Raw genomic sequence first — 14,526 nt, 5'->3', positions numbered from 1 at the left:
ATAAACTAACACAAGACATAACAGTTGCTGCTATCACAGCAAAATGGTTACAGGGAGATTTAGTTTGGGCTTTGTGGTTTCCTTCAGTCGTCGGACTGGGAGATTCGCAGAGCTAAAAGGGACCTCAGAGAACATCCCGCTCTCTATTGGCCTTCCTCAACCCTTCTCTCTGCAGAGGTTCTCAAACTTTTTGGTCTCAGGACCCCTTTACACTCTTTAAAAGTTAAATTAAATTGGGCGGGGAGGGTTACATTTGAAGTTCCAAAGTGTCTCCCTCCGTCCCCACCCACCGTGCACTAGACAAGGCCACGATTTGACAGAGAGAAAGAGAGAGAGAAGTAAAACTATACTGTGCATATTTCTATTTATCAGTTCTTTCTCTGGAGGTGGATAGCATCTTCCTTGATAGGTCTTCTGTAGTTGATTTGAATATTTACAATACTCAGAATCGCTTAGTCCTAAAGTTATTTTTCAAACAATATTGCTGTTACTTCATGCAAGGTTCTCTTGGTTCTGCTCATTTCACTCTTCATTATTTCATGCAAGTCTTTCCATGTTTTTCTAAAATCAACTTGTTCCTCGTTTCTTAAAGCACAGTAGTATTCCATCACAATCATATACCCCCTTTATACTCTTAAAATATATTAAAGACCCCACACACCACAAAGAGCTATTGTTTATATTAGAAATTAAAATGTAGTATTCTTATGAAAATAGTTTTCGACTCTCCAATTCCCTGAAAGGCTTTCGGGAATCACACTTTGAGAACCACTGATCTACAGCATTCTTGACATTCAGCCTACAGTAAAGTGATAGGGAACACAGCCTCTAGAGTGAATTCAGAGTTATCAGGAAAAAACAGTTCTGAGTGAGCCATTTTCCCTTCATTGATAAACAATGATTTGCATATTTGTCTTTTAGCTAAAATCTTCCCTAAGAAATCCATCTATATTTTAAGTTATTCTGCATAATAAATCCATGTCTCTGATTTCCAAGAAGGATCTGTGTGAGTTGTTGGGTAAGGCCTGCCAAGATGCACTATTACCATTTGAAAGATGCTTAGCTCCAAAAGAATTCTTGGAAGGACCATCCACAGGAGACTTAGTAACATGTTTCCATTGGAGAAAGAATGAGGTCACAGGACAGAATAGGATTTAGAGCTGGAAGGAACCTTGGAGAATCACCCTGTTCACCCTCTCATTTCACAGATCAGGCTTAGATATTAAGTGACTTGCCTAAGGTCACATATGGTACTAAACAGCAGAGCAGAGATAAAAACCCAAGGCTCCTACCTCCAAATCTGGCTACTTCCACAGCAGCATGCTGACATTACTTAGGAAGCTATATGTTTAGGCTAGTGAATTTTTTTAAATAGAAAACTAGTGGTTTAGATAGGCAGTTGCCTAAAGGATATGGGCCAGACCCCTTGGGAGGAGCTTGGGGATGGGTGCGGGGAGAGAGTGGGAGGAGGGGGAAGAGCCTATTGGTTAGGCCTGTATGGGCTGGTTTCAGGTGAAAAAGGAACACAGTGATCCTCCCTTCTGGGAAGTAGCTTTCATTCTACACTTTATATCATTCTGGCCTTTTTTCTGTACATGTGTCTGATAGCCTTATTAGCCTATAGCTCCAGTTACAGCTTCTCTTACCAATTCCTTTTGAAAGAGAACTTTGCCAGTTGGTCAACTGCACATACAGAAGTTGCAATTAATGTTATTTACTAATCTCAATTTAAGAGTTAATTGCTGACCTGAAATTCTAAAAGCAAATTGAATTTAATAAAAATAATTTAAATTTAATAAATAAATTTATTAATTTAATTTAATAAAGATAATCAGGTTGGCATAGTGGAGGGATAGTTGGACTCAAAACCAGGAGGACCTGTATTTAAGGCCCACCTCTAACACATACTATCTGGGTCACCCTGGGCAGGTCACTTAACTTCTCCAGTTAACTCTCTTTTTAACTCTTCTCCAGGCAACTCTCTAAGACTTTAAGTGGCAGAGAAGATGCTTAACCTGCTTTGGTAGAGGGCGTTTCATCACCTGGGAGTTTCCTATACCAAAGAAATTACAGGTCCAATTCCTATCCCTAACTCTTCATTGCTTCCTTTGTGCCAATTACGGTGCTTGGCCCTGGAGGTCAAAGAAAGGTTAAAGAAAATAGGGGCCATGCGCTCAAGAGCATACCCTGGTCTCATCCAGCTGAAAAGAATCTCTGGTTCCTCAAATTTTCTTAAGCCACTTAATCTGGATCTCCCTTTTGCTCTTAATACATTCTACCTTTTTTACTTATCTATGTGCCGTCTCCCCAACTGTAAGATCCTTAAGGGAAGGGACTATTTTTATTTTTTTGTCTCTATACCCTCAGCGCATATCACAGTGCCCAGAACAAAGGAAGCCCTCCATAACTATTTATTGCATAAATGAATATATCTGTATACATGTTGTTTCACCTCTGTTAGATTGTAAGCACTTTGAGGGAAGGGACGATCATTTGTCATCTATGTATCCCCAACACCTAGTACAGAGTAATTGCTTAGTAAATGTTCTCCTTAGTCTCTTGTCACTTCCTGGATTATGAAATCACTTTTATTTTGTCTACAATAAATGATGCAATATCTGCTTTTACTGGGTGGGATGGAAGAAAGAGACAAAGGCTAGAGAGGTGTTTCTGCACCCCCAACCCCACAAAACACTGTCAGTATAGATGAGAAATAAATGCATCAGCACAGACGCAGGAGGCCATATCTTCTTCCTGAAGTACAAGGCTGTAGCATCCCCACCACTCCTAGTGAAATTTCTCCCCAAGTGTCCTATGAATGAACTTCTCTCTCCATTCCCTTCCAGATTGCTGGTTCTCTTTTTCACTTACAGATTTCAGTCAAGGTTAGGTCAAATCCGGGTTCTCAATGTGTAACATTAGTCCAGATGTTTAAGTGATGATGTCCAAATAGCACATAAGCCTTTTAATTACCACCATATGTTAGATCTTCCATCCTGAAGCAGCTCAAAATTGAGCTAGCCTATAATTGTGAGAACCAAATTTAAAAGACAATCTTATCAGTACTGAGGGCGCCATTGATGATTATTCATTAATACTTAAGCTTGAAATCTAGAGTCCAGCAAAGCCCTAAAGCACAATGCTTGCACTTTTCAAAGGCCCCAGACAAGCCACAGGCTTGGGGACAGGGAAGAGCAATGTGGATTCAGGATATTGCCAAGCTCTGCCTTCATCCTGTTACTATATGTAGCACAGACAGTCTGGGAGATTGGTTTGCTAAGGATTCACAGGAAGAGAGTAGGGCCCAACGGGGAAGAATCATGCACACAGACAAAGCCCAACGCATTAACAAGTCCAAAAGAACATTCCAATTTCCACATTGACTAAGTAGATTTGGAAGGGTTTCTTAAAGAGATAATGACATTATATTGAACTTTCTTGGAGGTTCCATCTCATCTACCTTCCTGCTGAATATGAGGTCTTTGGGTGTTTTTGTGAATTTTCATCATTATCTTTTGTATTATCTTTAGATGATGAAGTAAAAGGGGTAATTGGGGAAACCTCTGTTAGTTATACATACCTAATCTGGTTTTTCTTGTTACTATGAATCTAGGAACTGACTATAAATCCTGTTCGTTGCCCCTCCCTAATATTCTAAGTCATTGTTACTGGTTCATCAGGACAAGGGTGATATCCCATTCTTCTCTCTCTCTCATGGTATGCATAGAAGATATAAAGTAGAAGTTTATGTAATTGAATTGTTTACCTGCATGAATTCTTCACCAAATGACAGGAAATCAAGATCGTGCCAAGACTAAGTGGTCAGAATAATTGGTCTCTGAGGTCTCTTTTAGCTCTAGATCTAGGATCCTTTCTCTCTCAAAGATTGTCCATTGATTCTTCCCATCACATGCTGTGCTGCATGGCCCTCCAAGCTCTGAAACTTTGGGTGGGCAAAACAAAGGTCTATGTTTCTCTATCTCTAATACTTTTCTCTGTCATTTAATGTAAATTCAATTCTGGCCCAGGTAGACTGACTCATACCAGAACTATTCTTATAAGAATAATTTTGACAACTATATTCCAGTACATTGATTTCCTGTGTAATCCTATGTATTTGCTTTTTAGCATTTAAAAACATCATTCTGAGAAGGGGCCTCTAGACTTAATCAGACTGTCAAAGGAGCTCATGACACAGAAGAAGGTTAAGAACCTTGTTCTAAAAGGTTGTACACCTGATCCAAGAACCAGAACAGCCCTCCTGCACCGGGCACACCCTTCCCAGTGGATTGATCCATAGCTATTGTTAATAAGAAGAATAAGCATCATGGTATTTGCTTAGGGTTCCACAGTCCCCTCCCATGGACACATACATACATACACACACACACAAACAATTATTACCTCAAGCATTCAGAGAACTAAGAGCAAATATACAAATACATTCAAGTGGACACTCAGAAAATTTTTCTTGTACAAAATAGTTTCATTTTTAATTTTTGAAACTGTCTCTTCTATAGAATACCAGTCAGGAGGCACCCTAATCAGCATTTAGTCCAATCTAACCCATACACCAATGTGTGTATCACTAGAATACACGTTACAAGTGATCAAACAACCTTTGGTTTCTTTGTTCTGCTTATCTCTGCTTCCTCCTGTACTTTCTTACTTCCCTTCTGTGTATTTTTAAAAATATTTCAATGGCCCTCACTATTGCTAGCCTCTTCTCCCAGCTCCCTCCCCCAAATTAAAAACGGAGAGAAAGAAAGGGAAGAAGTCTTTGTATCAAATAAGTTTAGACAAGCAAAACAACGGCCTTGTACAAAAATGTGTATGTTTTTCTGAACCTTGAGTTCATCCTCTCTTGGTCAGGAAATAGGTAACATGCTTACCATGTCTGGAGACATGGATAATCATTACATTGATGGGAGTTCTTATATATATATAGTTCTTATATATTTCCAAGTTGTCTTCCTTCCAATGATGTTGTCCTTTTAGAATTGTTTTCCTTGTTCTGCTCCCTTTACTCAGTATCAGTTCATATTACCCAGCATTCTCTGAAATTATCTCTTTTATCATTTTGTATGGTACGATAATATTCTGTTACATTCACACCACAATTTGTTCAGCCATTACACAATTGATGGACACCCTCCCTCTTAGAGTCTAGTTCTTTTCTTTTTTTTTTTCCTTTTTAATCTCCCCTTCCATATCAGGAAGTTTGTTTTGCTTCTTACTATTCCACAAGGATATTATCCTCTCCCTCCATACTTCTCTCCCAATCTCCCTGTTGAGTTTGCTGTATTTCTACACCACTCAATCTATCTAGGTTCAATCCCCCATTGTCCATTTCAGATAAGAGAGAGAAGATAAAATATCTGCTGCTCACTACCCCACCCCTTCCTCCATGTAAGTGTGCTTTTCTTCTCATGAATCTCAATTTGTAAAAAAGCAAGTTGTCCTCCCTTCTTCCTCCTTTCTACAGTAATGTGTTCCTTTTACCCTCCTTTTTCTCCTCTTCAAAAATCTCAGAATAAACCCATCCATCTTCAGGTTCTCTGTTTTTCTTATTTAATTCCCTCAAACTCTTTGAAGACATTGGGGGGGGGGCAGAATGGAGCCAAGATAGTGGAGTAAAAGGCTGAAGGACTTGCTTGAGCTTTCCCCCAAACCCCTCCTAAAACCTGTAAAAAAATGACTCTAAACAAATTCTAGAGCAGAACCCACAAAATGACAGCATGAAACAAATTACCAGGCCAAAACAACCTGGAAGGCTGACAGGAAGGGTCTATGGTACTGGGTTGGGAGCAGAGCGAAGTCCTCCTTGGGCACAGACGGGGTGGAGCCAGAGCAGACCTGGAGCAGGCCTCAAGGCACTGAATCACTAGCAGCTGGGGTGGTTTCCAGACTTCTCAACCCACAAATGGCAAAGACAACTTCGAAGATCAATGGGGAAGGTCTGTAGAACGTACATGAGAGAATAGCGCTGTCAGCTCCGCCCCCCACCCCCTGCAGCAGCTGCAGTGGCTGCTTCCAGAGCTCTTGGCCCACAGACTGTGGGGGGATCAAGCTGCTGGTCAGAGGGGGACTGCAGGGATCTCTTTGCTGGTGCTGAGGCAGGATTCTCTTGCTTTGTCCTGCTTGGATGTGGGTTGCAGTCCTGAGTGGCGATCCTGGGGCGAGGATGAGTGCTGGCTTAGCGCAGGTTGTGGCTGCGGTGGAGAGGGAGTCCTCCTCACAGTTCCAAGGCAAAAAATAGTGCTTGTGGTCATTCACAGACCAGAGCACAGGCCAGGAGAGGAGTAAACACCTCTCCTTTGATCATACCACCTTGGAAGAACTGAAAACTTACACCCTAGAAGTATCTCTGAAAACATTGTACAAAACCACTGAAGCTGGGGACAGTACAGTCTCCACACTGGAAACAGAGTCCTACCTTGACAAAAAGCTAAAAAGCCAAGTAATTGACTGGGAAAATGAGCAAACAGAGGGAAAAATATCAGACTATTGAAGACATTAAGGCTCTGAAGGGACTTTTGTTTCTTCTCTCCCTATTCAAATGTTAGATATCATCATATATATGTATATATCAAATGGATATCATTATATATCCAACTGCTCAAATAAATGTACCAAATGTAATTAATGTACGTAAAAGGCTTCTCTGACTCTTACATTTATATTTCAAAGTTCCCACTCAGCTCTGGTCTTTTCATCAGAAATGCTTCAAAGTCCTCTATTCCACTAAAAGTCCATTTTCCCCCATAGGAAAATATTTTCAAAGCTCAGCTTTGAAAAGTAACTTATTTTTTGATTGCAAGCCTGTCTCTTTTGTCTTTTGGAATATTGTATTCAAAGATCTCTTCTCATTCTTAATAGAAGTCAAGTCTTATGTGACCCTGAATGTGGTTCCTTGCTACTTGAATCCCTTCTTTCTGAACGCTTGTAGTATTTTTCCTTTAATGTGGGGAGCTCTGGATTTGGGCTGGATTTGACATTCTTGGAACTTCTTCTTTTGGGGTTTCTTTCAGGATGTGATGGGTAGTTTTTTTTTTCCTATCATCACTTTGTCCTCTGGTTTTAATAGATCTGGCCAGTTTTCCTTTTTTATTTCTTAAACTATAGTATCTGGAATTTTTGAAAATTATGATTTTCAGGGAGTTCATTTTAAGTTATTTCTCCTTGACCTATTTTTAGGTTTTAAGTTTTGCAAAGTATTTTACAAATATTATCTTATTTGCTCCTCAAGAACAACCCTAGGACATAGGTGCTATTATTATCCCCATTTTACAGATGGGGAAACTGAGACAGACAGACTTGCCTGGGGTCCCACAGCTAGTAATAGCAGAAGGCAGGATTGGAACTCAGGTCTTCCTGACTCTAAGCTCTAGCCAATGCACCACTAGCTGCCTCTATTCCACATAGGTGTATTAGGCCCTAGAGAATACAAGTCCAAACAATGATAAGATATTTACTTGCAGTGAGTTTATGTACATTCTAATGGGAGGGACCACAAGTACTATAAAAAAACAAATACAGCATGACTATAGGGTGAATAAATATAAGTCTATACAAAGTAATCAAATAGCAGGCAGTTTGTTAGGGAGGGTTCTAGGAATCGGTGGAATCAGAAAAGGCTTCATGCAGATGATGGTGCTTAAGTTGCATATTAAAAGAAGAGAGGTACTCTACGAAGTGGCGATAAGGAGAGAGTGCATTCCAGGCAAAGGCAATGAGACTGGAGATGGAGTGTCATGGTAGCAACAGTGGGAAGGACAGTTCTCTCATTTTGCTAGTGTATGTTTTTTCTCATGCAATTGACACTTAATCCTTTGCAATGGACATTTTTCTTTTGCGCCATATGTTTTGATGAGGAAGCCCAGCTTGTAGTCATACAGAACCGAAATACCAGGGAGCTGGTCAATTGAAAATAAAGTAATAGGATTGTAGAGTAACTGGAAGAGAGAACTTCTGAAGATTGCCACGAGAGGGCGCTAGAATCCTGGTGCTCTCTTAAAAGCCCTTCAAAAATTCAGCATCATTACTGGAGCAGACCTTAGAGAGAACAATAAAGCTAAGATTTCTGCGGTATTTTAAAGGTTACAAGCCACCTTCTTTATCGCTCGTGAAATTAGAAATGGAAGTGCATCTATCTATCTCCAGGGTCCTGTTACACAAAGATCATTGTACCCATTTCAAAGAAGAGATAAACAGGCTCAGAAACATAATGTAACTCATCCAAGGTTTTATATTTGGTTAGTCCAGCAGCCAGAACTTCTGCCCACATCTGCTGGTTGCTGTTACCCAAATCGAAGTGATTTGGTTAAAAATTGCAAACCATTATTTTATCATTTTTAAGGATTGATGATTCAAAGCATTATGCTGATTTTTCCTCCAAATTACTTGATCCAAGATAAACAGCCAGCCTTGGTGCAAGGGAATGACCACTAGTTTTAGAGGACCTGGATTCAAATTCTTCCTCTGCCACCTGTGTGAATTTGGGCAAATCACCGTCCTAACCTCTCTAAGGCCTCAATTTCTCCATCTGTAAAATGAGCAGGGTGTACTTGATTACCTCTATGATCCATTCCATTTCTAAACCTATGATCTGTTTGAGACAGGGGCTTGTTGCCCTTTTTTGTATCACGGCCCCATTTGGCAAGCTAGTGAAGCCTATGGACCCTTTTCTCAGAATAATGTTTTAAAATGCATAAAATACATACAATTATTTTGAAATACAAAAATATAAATATAAACTAACAATGTTGAAATATAGTTACCAAAATTTTAAAAAGCTCATAAGCCCCAGGTTAACAATCCCTGTTTTAAAGTATTATTATCTTAATCATTTGTCATTTATATTACAGAATTATTAACAAATATCATGCTTTGGGTTTTTCTTTGCATTCCCAAGGAAGAATTTCTGGTTTTCCCCATATCTGTTTGTTTTCTCTTTGAAAAAAAAAAAAGCTTTTTCTGCCTTCTTTATTTTCTTTTTTGTTTTGCTTTCAATTTATTATTTATATATTTTGGACATTCTTTTCTTTTTAAATTTTGAGTTCCAAATTCTCTTCTTCCCTCCTACCTCTCCCCCACCCACTGAGAAGGCAAGCAAAATGATAACAATTATACAAGTGAAAGCATGCAAAATATATTTCCATATTAGCCATATCACAAAAAAGCAAGAAAGAGAAAGAAAGAATGAAAATTATGTTCCGATTTGCACTGAGTTCTTCAGTTCCCTCTCTGGAGGTAGATAGCATTTTTTTTATCATGAGTCCTTTAGAATTGTCTTGGATCATCATATTGATCAGAGTAGCCAAGTCTTTCCTAGCTGATCATCACTATAACATTGCTGCTACTATGCACAATGATCTTCAGGTTCTTCTCACTTCACTTTGCATCAGTTCATACAGGTGTAGCCATGTTTTTTTTTCCTGAAACTACACTCTTCATCATTTCTTGTAGCACAATAGTATTTCATCACAATCATATGCCACAACTTGTTTAGCCACTCCACCAATTGATGGGCATCCCCTCAATTTCCAATTCTTTGCCACCACAAAAAAGAGTTGATGTAAATAGTTTTGTACAAATATGTCCTTTTCCTTTATCTTTGATCTCTTTGAAGTAGTGATATTTCTCGGTCAAAGGGCACACACAGTTTTATAGCCCTTTGGGCATACTTCCAAATCATTCTCCAGAATAATTGGACCAGTTCACAACTCCACCAGCAGTTTATCAGTGTACCTATTTTCTCTCCTCCCCTCCAGCATTTGTTATTTCTGATAGGTGTGAGGTGTACCTCAGAGTTGTTTTAATTTGCATTTCTCTAATCAATAGTGATTTAGAGCATTTTGCATATGTGTATTTCCTATACATTAAAGAAACACTTAACAAAGCTCATAACCGAAAGGCAACAGTGGCTTATAACATAATTATTGTTATATTCGGTATGCAATGATAGACATTTAAAGCCATATAAATACCAAATAGTTCACAAGACTGTTGATTAGGTATTTTACATTTCCCCTAAGCTCTGCACAGTTTTTTTTCCAAGCCTATGTCTTCTGGAACACCAGGCCAAGGATTGGCCTCAACCCCTAGCTAATGATTCTCTTCCCTAACAACACTGAAGATGTTTTCTGGGGGCTCTGTCACCATCAGCTCTCTCCAAAGGATTCAGAATCCCTGAACCTCTCAAGCTCACAAGGTGGTCTCCAAGCCTGAACAGATCTAAAGAAATGAACTTTTTCTAAAGAAAAAGCACAAAGCCCAAAACCCAGGCTAGACTTAAAGATAATGTGCTTTACTTACCATGTGCTCGTGGCTACTTGGTGGCCAGGTCAGGAGACAGGGAGATTCACTTTCCTTTTGTTCCTCATGGAAAATAGATAGAAACAATCCTGACAAGACTCTCAGCTATAAGAGAAGGGAGTAGTAAGGGCAGGGTCACTCATTTTTAAAGATCCACTGAGTCCTCATTTCTTTTGACTTAACAGTTAATAAGAGGATTATTTGGTCATCCCCAAAGAGACCACTTTTTCATTTTATAGGTGAGTCAACTGAGGCTCAAAGAGGTTAAAGTTAGGTGAATTGTCCAGGGTCATAGAGATAGTAAATGACAGAGCCAGAGTTTGAGCCCAGGGCTTTTGATTCCAAGCCCAACTTTTCATATTTGAGACAACTGCCATATTTCCACAGAACTTTGTGTTATGTGCATGAACCTGGTAAGCTAAGTGTTAAATTTATGGATATCTTTTTTAAAGCATACTTGATTTTTTTTCTCAGTAATGAATTTGATGATCTCAAACATGTAACCCACTTGAGGCCTGCTGAAACAATATGAAGAGGATCACAGAGTTCCTGGCTCAAATGCTTTGATGGAGCTGATTGGTCGCTTCAGCCAAGCAACCAGGAGAGTTTATTTCCATTGGTTGTTTTGGCCTCCTTTATGTAATGTCTCTGGTAAAGCTCAGGAAGTATTTGTCAATACTCCAGACAAGGATATGAGTGTTGTTTCTTGTGTTTCTTGGTCTTCAGTGATTCCTGGGTCTGACCAGAACACAGCCTGGAATAAATTAGCAAAGGAAGTAAACAAATGAGGTTTTTAAGAAAGGATGTGTTGCAGTATAACACAATGAAATTTGGGTGACTTTGGTTCTAAATAAAATTTATCAGTTTCTCAAGAACTTAGAAACAAGGGAAAGATCAACTGAAGAAGAAACTGAAAGATTAAAAAACCCAATAACAACACGTTGAACATGTCGTCTGTGACCTACTTCAACATATGAAAAACAGAACCAGGAAGTCTGGAACCTAGGGATCTCCCAGAGTCCAGCCCCAGCCCCTGAAGCACAGATAGTGCTCTGCTTTCCCAAAGAGGACGTAACAAGAAGGCTCACATCCTGAGAGGCTGTGCCACATGGTGGGGGCCAGCAGAAGACTCCCAGGGGCCACCTAGTCACCCTGTCCGACTTAGGGCTTTAGAACTCACAGTCTCTCTATGACTCAGCAGATGGTCTTTAAGAGTTTCTGTGGGTGAATGATTCATATTCTGATGACCAACCTGACAGCAAGCCTCTCTGATCTTGCTGAGGCTGGTCCACAGATGGCAGACACACCAAACCCACATTCAAAGCCTTGCTAGCTTGGTAGGACCTGCCAGAGTTTTGTTCTACTGGCACAGTCTTCCCAATTCCAGTCACCTCCATACCATGATAAGGCAATGTAGGAACATGACAATGGATGTCTCTGTGATACTAGAGGGGAAGAGTGAAAAGGGGAAGAATTAGAAACATACTTAAATGTGTCATCAACAAATAATTATTAAGTGCTCACTGTGAAAGCTAGCTTGGCATAGTGGAGAGAGGGCTGCCCTTAGAGTCAGGAAGGCCTGGATCCAAGATGGCCTCTGACTCAAACTCATTCAACCTCTCAGTGCCTCAGACAACATTCAAAGACTAGAAGTTGCAGAGGAGGTACCAACCTAAATTGGTAGAGGAAGTAAGTTACTGAGCTAACTCATGGGGATGCTGAGATGAAAAATGACACAATCCTTGACCTCAAAAGGCTGATAGTCTAATACAGGAGACATGACAGGTCCACCAATGGGTATAATACAAGATAAAATATGATGAGACAAAGTAAAGATCCAAGGGGCTCCATGAAAATTTGAAGGAGAGAATACTTTCACCAAGGGGAGATGCTTTGGGGAGCAGGTCATACCTGAACTGAGCCTAAGAGAAAGATTTGAAAAGAGGGAGCCATGGAAGAACATTAGGGGTGGTAGGTGTGGAGGAGCCATGTGAATACAAAAAATGCATTAATTTCTACTCCAGTGGCCCAAATGGTTTGTTTATAGGAGGCTTGACTCCCTGGAAAAACCAATAAAAGTAATGACATTTGGAACCAATTTCTAATCAAGTTAGATGATTGCCTCTGACCAAGAAGGAGACTGGATAAATGTTTTAGTCTGGGTAAGCGTTTACAGTGGATCAAGAGAATTGAAGAGGGAGCATCGAACCCATCCTAGATTTTCATAGGATGACAGGATATAGAATGAAAAATAATTGGAGAGGTCTTCTAGTCATAGAATCATTGAATTACAGATTTAGAGCTTGAAGTGACCTCAGAGGCCAGCAAGTCCAATCCGCTCATCCTACAGAGGAGTCAACTGGAAGCCCAGAGAGATGGTTTGCTCCAGGTCACAGTCTTTCATTCCCTAGATGAGGAACCTGAGGTTTATAGACAAAGTGATTAGTCCAATGCCACACAGGTAATTAGTGGCTCCAGTTAACTCAACTCTTCCCATTACTGGAAACTACCTCTTTCCCTTCATGTGTAGAGACAAGGACTAGAATTGTCAGAGTCCCAAAGACTCTGGACTCCCAGGGTCCAGCATCCTGTGGCACAAGTACACCATGAAAAAATGCTTGTCAAATGAAATAATGAATGGATGAACAACTGACTCAGAAAGTATATTCTCAGGGATACAGCTTCCACTGAGTCTAGGCACATTTTTCATACCTAGACGGAAATGTGCCATTTAGGAACCTGAAGAGCCAAAACAAAACATGACACTTCAGACACACACATGGCGAGGGGGGGGGAGGGAGGGGGGGAAGGAGGGAGGAGAGAGAGAGACAGAGAGAGAGAGAGAGAGAGAGAGAGGGAGGGAGGGAGAAAGAGGGAGAGGGAAGGGGGAAAGGGAGGGAGAGAGGGAGAGTGGGAGAAGGAGAGGGAGACAGCACACAAATATTACATACAAGAGCAACTTTCCTGGTACTCCTCACCAAGACAACCACTATTCATAGCCAGACATCAAGCCTCACTTGTTTCCTGTCCTCATTATTCTCACACAAAATCTGTCAACAAGATGCAGAATTATAATGGCAAGTCGCTGCTGATTGGCGGTCCCACTAGGGTAGGAGAAAGATTGACACCCTTTTCGAGGCCTTTGCTAACAGCTGCTTCCTTCATCGACTTCCTCCATGACTCAACTATTTAGCCTTCCTGATAATGGGAATGTAATAGTTAATATACTGATTTTTTTCTGAGTACATCATTTCCTTTTGCTCGTGTAAATCTAATCTTACTTTTAAAATCATGAATTGGTTTCTTACCCTTGAAGACGCTTTTCAGCAAGAATCCAACAGCAATAATACCATCCAATACTCATATAGAACTTCATTGTTTAAGCATGGTCTCCTTTGAAGCCCACAACAACCCTGTAGGCAGGCTGGGTCAGTATTGTTTTACACATAAAGAAAATGAAGGTTACACCTAAGGTTACAGTTAATACGGTGTCTTACCCATGGTAAGTTCTTAATATATAATTAAGCTGAATTGATTGAATTGAACTGGGTCTAAAAATTCAGGTCTTCTGACTCCAAAGCCAATGGTCTTTTCACTATGCTAGAAACAGATGTTTGAGAATAGAGAGTAGGTTCTGGCTGACCAGCTCAGATGGCCACACCATGGAGTTAACAGGCCTAAGGTCACATGTTTGGTCCCCAGAAGACTAGTTAGTTCCATTTTGTGGTCACAGACTACACCTTTGATTCCAGAAAATGTTTCATAAGTTCATGCAAGAATGCAGATGACCCAAGTCAAATTCATCTCACTCCCAGCAAAATAGCCCAAAGGATATTCCCTACTAACCATGAGGCCTTTGTGTCCTCTTCATATGTGATGAGCACATAGAGAAGAGGGATGGGTAGTCACAAAGGCTGAAGCAATTTATTAGGCTTTTATTAAGTGCCTTCTATGTGCCAGGCCCTGTGTTAGGTGCAGGGGATATAAAGACAGACACACAACAGTCCTTGTCCTCAAGCTGCTTATCTTCTACCCAATGTTATATATCTCTTCCTAGAATATCTCTGTCTTGGGACTAGTCAGACAGTAAATCTTATGTGCTTGTTGTCAGTGAGTTTCTTGAGATTTGCAAGAATCAGGACATAAACATAAGTTCAGTTAAATGGAAAAGGAACTTAGCTTACAGTTACAGGGAGAGAAAGAATAATA

Source organism: Trichosurus vulpecula, chromosome X, assembly GCF_011100635.1.
Source record: "Trichosurus vulpecula isolate mTriVul1 chromosome X, mTriVul1.pri, whole genome shotgun sequence".
Lineage (NCBI taxonomy): Eukaryota > Metazoa > Chordata > Mammalia > Diprotodontia > Phalangeridae > Trichosurus > Trichosurus vulpecula.
The sequence above is the reverse complement of the archived record's forward strand: the minus strand, read 5'-3'. Positions refer to the sequence as shown.